General features: G+C 33.5%; 1 pseudogene; it reads right to left on the minus strand.

The window, feature by feature from the left end:
* Positions 1-2,637: 2,637 nt before the first annotated feature.
* On the minus strand, positions 2,638-3,305 carry LOC131819556 (protein MEMO1-like; annotated as a pseudogene).
* Between the last annotated feature and the right edge of the window lie 7,572 nt (positions 3,306-10,877).

Below are 10,877 nucleotides of genomic sequence, written 5' to 3' on the forward strand. Positions count from 1 at the left end.
TTGAAAACCAATTCAAAGGTTAACTAGTACAGATGAATAAATTAATTTACTTTAAAAAACTTAGAAGCTCTGTATTAATGACATATTTAAAATATATTATATATCCTTAAATTTAAATGGTCCATAAAGTAGATCATTACTAGGAAGAAATTCATTAATATGTATATAGTAATAAGATCATTACCAGAGATGAAAAGAACTAAAATTGCATGATTAAAGTACTCATTAAAGGACTAAATAGTATAGTATTAAAGAGATTATTGAACATTTCTGAAAGATACATTTCATTTTAAGGAAATATATGAGAAAATCTAGTAACTTTAGGCAATTCTCTAAAAATAGTTAAAATAGCTACCAAGATTAACTAGCACAATTTTTTTTTCCACAGAGAATAATTTACATTCAACTTCTCTACTAAAGTTAAACTGAGAGAAAATACAATAATGCAGACAGGCCACTGATCTGGAAGTCAAAAATGTGAACTCAAATTCTAAAATATCAAAATCTAAGTTTATGACCTTGTTCCAAGATGCCTAATTTTTCATTAACTTCTTCATCTTCCATATTATAATATATGAGGAATGTATTGTAGATTTTGAATACCCAGAAGTATTAAAAGTGATATAACAATGTATATGAAAAAGTGCTTAGAGTTTTTCCAATAGAACCTGCAAAAATTGGGGCACCTGGGTAGCTTAGGGGGTTAAGCCTCTGCCTTTGGCTCAGTCATGATCTCAGGGTCCTGGGATTGAGCCCCACATCAGGCTCTCTGCTCAGCAAGGAGCCTGCTTCCCCTTCTCTCTCTGCCTGCCTCTCTGCCTATTTGTTATCTCCCTGTCTGTCAAATAAATAAAGAAAAATCTAAAAATAAATAAATAACCTACAAAAATTACCCTTATACAATTATTACTACCAGGTGTCCATTAACAATTACCAGTAGTTATAAAGAACAATAATATATAAAATAATGAATGGCCTTATGAACTTAACTTATACAAGTTTTATTTGTCTGCATTCCCCAGAGAAACCTAACAGGATATGGATACAAATAAAGATTTATTTTAAAGAATTGTCTCACATGATTACAGAGGCTGGTAAGACTAAAATGTGCAATTTATGTCTAAAGGCCATAACGCTGGAGATTCAGAGATGCGCCTATGTTGCACTTAAAGTCTAAAGTCCATTTGTCAGCAGCATTCCCTCTTACTCAAGGGAGTTAAATCTTCTGTTCTTTACAGGACTTCAGCTAATTGGATGAGGGTCACCCACACTGTGGAGGGCAATCTCTTTTACTCAAAGTTCACAGGTTTAATTTTTGTTTCGAGTTGTGTAGCCCTTTATTAGCATCTAAAATAGAAGGTATCTATTGCACAACATGGGTAATAATTGACTGTAACTAGAGATATATTCTAATATAAATCGTTCATAAAAGCAATTTCTTTATTAAAAAGCTTCCATCCTTTAGGGTAAATACCCAGTAGTGGTCATAGGGCTATGACCCAGCAATTGCACTACTGGTATTTACCCTAAAGATACAAACGTGGTGATCCAAAGGGGCACGTGTACCCAAATATTTATAGCAGTAATGTCCACAATAGCCAAACTATGGAAAGAACCTAGATGTCCATCAACAGATGAATGGATCAAGAAGATGTGGTATATATACACAATGGAATACTATGCAGCCATCAAAAGAAATGAAATCTTGCCATTTGCGACAACATGGATGGAACTAGAGCATATCATGCTTAGCGAAATAAGTCAAGCAGAGAAAGACAACTATCATATGATCTCCCTGATATGAGGAAGTGGTGATGCAACATGGGGGCTTAAGTGGGTAGGAGAAGAATCAATGAAACAAGATGGGATTGGGAGGGAGACAAGCCATAAGTGACTCTTAATCTCACAAAACAAACTGAAGGTTGCTGGGGGGAGGGGGGTTGGGAGAAGGGGGTGGGGTTATGGACATTGGGGAGGGTATGTGCTTTGGTGAGTGCTATGGAGTGTGTAAACCTGGTGATTCACAGACCTGTACCTCTGGGGATAAAAATATATGTTTATAAAAAAGAAAAAATTAAAAAAAAATCCAGGAAAAAAAAAAAAAACTTCCATCCTTTTGTCTGTTTGTTTGTGTACAATTTGCAAAAGTATCCTCAGAGTAGGATATATGTGTATGAAACAGAGAGAGCCACCCAGGCACCTCTATCTTTTTTGGTCAAAACATTTTCATGCCATCCTTCCTTCTACTATAAAACATTTTTGCATGAGTTGAAATTAAGGAAGGACAATACTTACTAGAAAAGAAGACAAGAGGGGTTCCTAGGTAGCTCAGGTTAAGCATCCTGCTCTTGATTTCATCTCTGATCATGATCTTGGGGGTTGAGGGGTTGAGTCCTGCATTGGGCTTTGCACTCAGAGCAGAGTCTGCCTGTCGCTCTCCCTCTGTTCCTGCCCCATTTTTGCGCTCTCTCTCTCTAAAATAAATAAATAAAATCTTTTTTTAAAAAATAAAGAAAAGAAATGAGGAGAAGAAAATTCTATTGATTTGAGGTTTCAGATTCTCCCCAAACCATGACCAGTTTCTAGTAAGGGCAGAAAATGAGTATGTGCAGGTGGCATCCCTGATGATTCAGAGATTTAGTGGCCCTTCAGTGCTCCTGCTGCATAACTCACTGAAATGTCTTATAAGTTTCTACACTGGCTTGACTGGCTATTCTTTTGGAACTCTGTGATAGCATTTAATAAGACCCCAATGGGATGTCTTCCACATAGAGTATTATGGTATTTCTTTAAGTAACTGCTGAAAGATGTGGGGTCTAATTGTCTTATAATACTCATGCCCATTTTAATCTAGATGTTCAAAGATTCTATAAATCTCCCATGGGATTCATCATAGTAAGTGCAAGAGAAGTTTTGACCCCACTGGAAGAAATCAAAAGAAACTACAAAGAGATTACTAGGATCTGCTCAATATTTACTGAAGAGTTTTCCAAATTCCTGTTCTTTTGACTCACTCAGAGCTCCAACACAGGAATAATGATAAAGTCATCCTCATGGCTTTCTATGGCTTTATAATATAAGGCAAATACATTTCAATACTGTGCTTATCTTCATCTGTCTGCAGAGGCATTCATTCAAACATTCTATCTTCCATAGTTTTCCATAAATTCTTTGATCAATACCAAGGTCATAGAATAGATAGAGATATAAATATAGATATCCACACGGAGAGAGGGCCATATGATGAGAAGGCCACAGACAGAAAATTCTCCTGATAATATAGGGATCCACTTGCTTGTAAGCATTAAGCCTGAGTACCACAAGGACCACAGTACATATAGTACATACATCCTACATGAGGTGCACTAATGGCTCTAGCAAATCTTTTTGTAGACTGTACTTATGAAAGCCAACCTTCTAGCCATGCATTCCACTGTGATCCTGAGGCTGTGTACCAGTTCCTGGAGTGACTGCCTTCTCATCAGACCATTGTGTTGAACAGTTTGGTGCCTGCATCACCCTCCTATCATGCATGATATGATGTACAAAATTGAATAGGGAGGCAGCAGGAGCAGTTTGGCAAGGGGACAAAACATTGAGGATCCAGTTCAGGAGGAGGTTGCAGTATGGAGATTAGACTGGTCCAGGGAGAGGAAGAGGAGGAGGAAAAAGGGGAGGAGGAGGAAGAAGAGAAGAAGAAGGCAGGAAATAGAGCCTGGGTGATGGCGGCAGGAGCAGTAGCAACAATAATCACAAACTCCTGGGACTGCCAGAAGATGGGACCCCAGCAGTTTCACTGAAGCCAGGAAAGCCCTAGCCCTGGCTCCAACTCACTGCTTTCTCCAGCCTACCCCACAGCCCCCAGCAGATTTAAATATTAATCTCAGCCAAAAGACCACACAAAAAAATCCAAAGTAATGTTTGACCACAGACCTTGGCACTAGGGCCCAGCCAAGGTGATATACAATAAATAAAATTAATTAATTGTGATTAATTATGATTCCAACATTGTTATTCTCCTTTAATTACTAAGTTGTCTTAAATTAATATAAGGGAATGTGGTGACCAAGTAAATGGTAGGAGGTTCCCAGAGAGCACTTAAACAATATTTTGTCCTCATCTGTTTAAAGTTTATATAAAGATCTTCACATAGAACACTTCAGTTTTCACTTGAATTACCCCCATCCCACTTACTTATTTTTCATTCCATCTTTTGGATCCCATGTATGTAGAACTTTCACTCAGGTCCATTATCATGACCTTTTTTTAAGGCAAGATTTTCACACCAGTGTTGAATCAGTCCATCCACCCTCCCCTGCATAGTGATAAAAATGTAATAACGCCCCTTCTGTTTAGCATGGATCCAACATAATTATTACATTTATGTTCAAAGGAGAATGATGTATAGTATTTACAAATTTATTGTCACAACTCACACACAAAAAACTTTATTACAGAAAAACAGAACTAATACTTGTTCATCCTTGCAGAGCATGTTCTGTATAAGTAACTGGACTTTTCTTTCCTCAGTATGAATGAAATATGACTCTAATATATTCAAATTAGACATATAATTCAACAAAATAATATGTTTTATAATATTACCTGCAGACATGAACCCAAAGGTCCTCTATTTGGAGCAAGCTGATGAAGAGCAATCACATCTCAGACATATGTATAGTATATGCATATATATATATATATATATATATATATATATGTAACATATATATTGTTTTAACAAGAGACTACATAGAGCTGGAATAACTAAATATCCTTTTAGTCATAATGCATAAATCAAACTACATTAATATATTTTGTTTATTCAATTACTTGATGTTTAAATGCATGTGTATATATACATACTAAAAAATAATATATTGATGGCTAGAATAACTTTAACTATTCTACTGTCCCTCTATAATTAACCACCATGGCTCAAATACTAAAAGTATATCTGATATCATGGGATAAATGAAGATATTTTTTCCAAAACTATAGTTTCAAAAAATCTGATCCTTTTCTTCTAATCAGTTTAGATTCCCTCCTAACACATACTCTCATGATTTTTATTTATTTTACAAACACCCTACCATTTTTTTCTAATGAAAACATATTTTATTCACAACTTTACACTCATCCATATTTAGTGCTTCGATGGCAATTTAGACTTTGGCTATTTGAATACTAGAATGTGGTGAATTATATATCATTTACAAACTTGACTCTAATCACTATCTGGAGGTGACTTGCACGATGGATGAAGAGAGTCCTTTGAGATTATAAACTATAGCATCTAGTATATTCTTTTTTTTTTTTAATAAAAAGGTAGGTATCAATAGAATATATTTTAGAGAAAATTATATGAATTTCCTCATGCAAGTCTTTAATTATGAAAATGACTAAACTGAAGCACAGGAAGCACATATAGTCCAGTGGCTTTTCTATAATCACAAAAGTTTATCCTGAAAAAACTAAACTATTCCAAGTCTCCTGACTTTTAAATCAATATTCTTCTTTAAAAAAAAAAAAGTTCTTATCACCTAATAATAAATTTGTCTCACTCACTCCTTTGTTTACTATTATTTTAAGTAACCTTTAGAAATAAAGAAATTTTTTAAAAATTAAGTTATATCATTTTAATCTACTGAAGATGAATTCCATATGAATATCCAACAACCTGGTTAAATAAAATTATAAGAAAACCAAAATTATGAAGCAAAGGAAATCGTTTATTTTCTTAAAAGCTTAAGTTAGAGTTTTAAAGTTACATATAGTTCAAATAAGCTTGAAATAAATGTCATGACTTGTAGTTGTTACCTCATTAAACAAAATACTTATAAATGCAACCATATAATTTTTCTTTTCTTTAAATAGAATTACCTAATATATAGTACACCCTTTTTTCATTCAGAACTGAACTATTATATATCATAGATAGCATTTTATATACAGTAATAAAAATATAAAAATAACCTCTCAATTTGAAAAATTTTGTGATTTTTAAAATTTTTAGAAAATATTATTATTTATTTATTTGAGAGAGAGAGAGAGATCATGAGAGAAACAGCCCAAGTATGGCAGAGGGGCAGAAAGGGAGAGGAAGAAACAAATTACCCTCTAAGTGGGGAGCCCAATATGACCCTTGATCCCAGGACCCTCAGATCATGACCTGAGCTGAAGGCTGACACTTAACTGACTGAACCACCCAGGTGTCCCTTGAAAAATTGTGTGACTTATTAAGGTAAACCTATTGTCTTCCTTTTTTTAGCTATAAAAAATGAAGTTGGACCCTTATGTAACACCATATGCAAATATTAATTTAAAATAAATCTATGACTTAAATCTATGACTTAAAATAAATCTATGAATAAGACAATAAACTCTCTAGAAGAAAGCAGGGCGAGACTGCATGACATTAGATTTGGCAGTAATTTCTTGGCTACGTCACCGAGAATATAGAGAACAGAAGAGAAAGTAGATAAAACAGACTTCAGGAATAACAAAAAAAGGTACATCAAAAGATACTATCAACACAATAAAAAGACAACCCACACAAAAAGTAAAAACATTTGCAAATCACATATTTGATAAGGGGTCAGTTCTAGAGTATATAGAAAAATCCTAAAATTCAACAACAACAAAAATTTTTAAAAAGCAATTTAAAAATGGACAAAGTCTTGAATAGACATTTCTCTAAAAAAAGATAAAAATGACCATAAGCACATGAAAAGATGCTCATCACTAATCATTAAGGAAAAGTAAATCAAAACTATAATGAGATACTTCTTCACACCCGCTAAGATGACTATCAGAAAAATAGAAAACAACAAATGTTGGTGAGATATGGAGAAAATGGAACCCCTATGCATTGCTAGTAAGGATATAAAATAGCATAGCCAATATATAAAAATGTATGGCTCTTCCTCAAAAATTTAAACATAGAATTACCATATAAGCCAGCAATTCTATTTCTGAGTATATACCCTAAACAATTGAAAGCACAGTCTCAAAGATATCTATGCATCCACAGTTTTTACAATAGCTAAAAGGTAGAAGTAAATTGTGTCCATTGACAGATTAATGGATAAGCAAAGTATGGTATATACATATGATGGAATGTTATTCAACTTTAAAAAGGAATATGGTGCAATGTGAATGAACCTTGAGGACGTTATGCTAAGTGAAATAATCAACTCACAGAAAGGTAAATACTATATCATTCTACTTATATAAAATACTCAAAGTAGTAGAAATCATAGAGACAGAAAGTAGAATGATGACTAGACAAGGGACTAGAAACAGGAGGGAAATGGAGAGTTATCGTTAATAGATACAGAATTTCTATCTTGTAAGATGAAAAAGTATAGAGATGGATGGTGGTAACGGCTGCACATTATAAATGCATTTAATTCCATTAAATTATACACTTAAAATTGGTTAAAATTGTACATTTGAAGTTATATATATTTTACTGTGATAAAGAAATTGGAAAAAATACAATTATATAGGATTAAAAGGATATAAATATATATACACACATATATATCCTCACATATATACATATATATGTATACATATATACATTTTCTGATAGTCACCTTAGTGGGTGTGTAGAAGTATACTTATGTATACACACACACACACACACACACACATATATATATATATATATCCTCATCATAGCAATTTCCTTTTTAGTCCTACACTTAGATTTTGTGAAAATATTTCAACAAATATTTGGTCCAACAAATTAGAGAAATTAGTTGGACCCCAGTATGCTCAAGCATTGAATATGAAGTTATTTTATATCTCTCCTTCACCTGAAATTCTCAAAATTACTAAGATTTGTTATAAACTTGTTTCTTTGAATTCATCTATTTTAAAGATTTATTTACTTAGAGAAAGAGTGTGAACCAAGGGAAGGGTAGAGGGGGAAGAAAAGAGAATCTCAAATGGACTCCCTGCTGAGCACAGAGCACAGAGCTTGACCAGAGCCAAAATCAAGAGTTGGATACTCAACCAACTAAGCCACCCACATTTCATCAATTTTAGAACCACACCCCCATGAAAGTGAGAGTAAAGCAATATAATACTTAATTATTAACATTGTCTAAATTTGTCCAGCTGTTTCATAATTATTTATAAATTACAGAAGGAACAATTGCATCTGATTTCATATTAACAAATAAGAAAATTTCTCAATTGTCATCACACATTTTAAGTATTCAAATTTTGTGTATAACTTCAAAAATATTTAAATTTGTAATAGCTATTTGCATATACATATGCACATGCCTATCTAACATAGAAAATACCAGCCACAGATTATAAGATTTCAAATAAATCACAAATAAAAATATCCTCTGAGTACTTAGGATAATGTCCTTAAGGTTAGAATTACAGAATCCCATCAAATATTCTAGTTTAGCTGTGTTACTATTTTACGAGGCAAGTCTAGTATAAATGTAGAAATTTGACAAAATTTGTCAACTAAGAAATAACAGAGTCTAGAACTGAAAAAAAAGAAGGCCTAAAGTTGATATGAATCTATCAAATGTTCAATAAATACTTGGGAATGAAAACATAGCATTAGGCTATGTATAAAATGTCATCTATTAAAAATACCTTGGAAAATGTTTTGGAAAACATTGGAATAAACCCAATGTATAAATATTTTAATGGTCATAGAAAACTTACTTGGTATAATTTTTTGAGTTTGATCCTTCTGCTCATCATAATTATTTCTTTTCATTTCTTTTAATCCAAGTTTCATAAAGGCAGTGAAGTTAACAGAATACTGAAAAACCTTATACCTACATAGATTCAACCATTGACATTTATTATAAATATTTTATCACATAACTATTCTTCTATCTATGCATCTTGAATTTTAGCTTTTAAAAATAAATTCTTATTTTATAGTAGTCTTAAATTTACAAAAAAATACAAAGATAGTACAGAAAGCTCCCATGCACTCCACATTTTATTTCTCTTATTACTATAATCTTATATTTGCATGGTGTTTGCATCACCGATAGTGAGCATATTGATTGATATATTTATTATTATTAACTGAAGTCCCTACGTTATTCAGGTTTTTTTTCTAGATCTATCCGAAGCCTTCTTTCTGTTCCAGAATCCCAACCAAGATATCACATTACATTTAATTGTCATGATTCTTTAGGTTCCTATAGAATATGACTATTTTCAGACTTTGCTTGTTTTGAATAATCCTAACAGTATTTTGAGAATGTCTCTTAACTGAATTTGTCTTATATTTTCCTCATGATTAGACTGGGATTGTGGGTTTTTGGGAGGAAGATCATAGAGGCAAAGTATTAGCTTACCTCATCATAACAACTTAGCACTGATGACATAAACCTTTATCACATAGTTGAGATAATGTTTGCCAGGTTTCTACACTGTAAAGTTACTATTTTTTTCTCTTCTATCTCCATACTGTACTCTTTAGAAGGAGGTCAGTATGGGAAACCCACAGTTGTGTACAGAATATTTGTCTATTCTCCCTCATGTATTTACCCATTTGATAATTGATTTATATTTACACATATTCATATACATCAATTTTATTCTTTGCATTAGAATGTTACTAAAGTTATTTTGTTGCTCAAATGGTTCCAGTTTTGGCCATGGAGAGCCCTTTCAGTTGGCTTCCTTCCATGTCCCTTTGATATACCTTCATCATGTGCGGTGTGTGTATGTGTGTGTGTGTGTGTGTGTTTGTAATTCCTTACTTTCTGATATAAAAAGACTCTTTAGGCTCATCTTGCATATTTTTTGCCCCAGTCTTTTTTTTTTTTTTTTTTAATTTTACTTATTAGAGAGAGAGCGCATCAGTAGGAGAAGCATCAGGCAGAGGGAGAAGCAGCCTCTCCTGCTGAGCAGGGAGGCTGACATGGGGTCCATCCATCACAGGATCCCAGGATCATGACCTAAGCTGAAGGCAGCAGCTTAATGACTAGCCACCCAGCATCTTGCCCCAGGCCTAGTATCAGTCATTTTACAACAAGCCCTGGTTCCTTTTATAGGATATCGGTATTAGAAACTATTATCTGAGTCTATGTAGATACTATTGCTACTAGGTTGAAACCCTAACTTCTAAAAAGACAGTAATTCTACAAAAAAAGATAAGTGATACTGTGTCATTGGCAGGGAAGTTGTCTTCAATTTTAAAAATATCAAAATGGTTTGTCATGAAATTTATGAAGAACCTTATTTAGAAGACAATAAAAGCCCTAGGCAAAAGAATAATATTTACTTTAAAAAAATACTTGAATTTAGATATTTGTTTCTAACATTTTACTCACATTCATAAACGGAAGTAAGTACACAACTTGATGAACTGTCACAAACTGAACACACTCATGTAACTACCAGCCAAATGAAGAGAGAGATGCTTCCAAGTAACCGCCTGGGGCTAAACGCACCTTTCTTTCTTTCCATGTATGTCACCACATTTATCCTACATTCTTGGTGCTTCAGCCACCCCGTGCCTAGCACTACATTCCCATTTCCTGCAAAGTGGAGCTCTGGCAGCTGTCAGCTACACACCTGCAGGTCATTATGAGATAACAGACAAGATGAATTCAGTTTTTGAGCAGTTCACGAAATGAAATTCTGTTGTTTTTTACTCACAAAGTGGTATATCCTATAGCATGGTCTGACTCTGTTTAAACATTGTGAATTCTTTAGCCACAGCTGTATGAATTTCAGCTGTGATCACAGATCAAACTTGATCATCCCTTCTCTATCTAACTGGAGAAGAGTGAGGAAAAAAAGAAAAAAAAAAAAAGGCACCATTTGAGTAGATTATGTGGTTCCCCTTTTTGGTGCTCAGCTTCTCAATATTCACA

Source organism: Mustela lutreola, chromosome 1, assembly GCF_030435805.1.
Source record: "Mustela lutreola isolate mMusLut2 chromosome 1, mMusLut2.pri, whole genome shotgun sequence".
In the NCBI taxonomy this organism is placed as follows: domain Eukaryota; kingdom Metazoa; phylum Chordata; class Mammalia; order Carnivora; family Mustelidae; genus Mustela; species Mustela lutreola.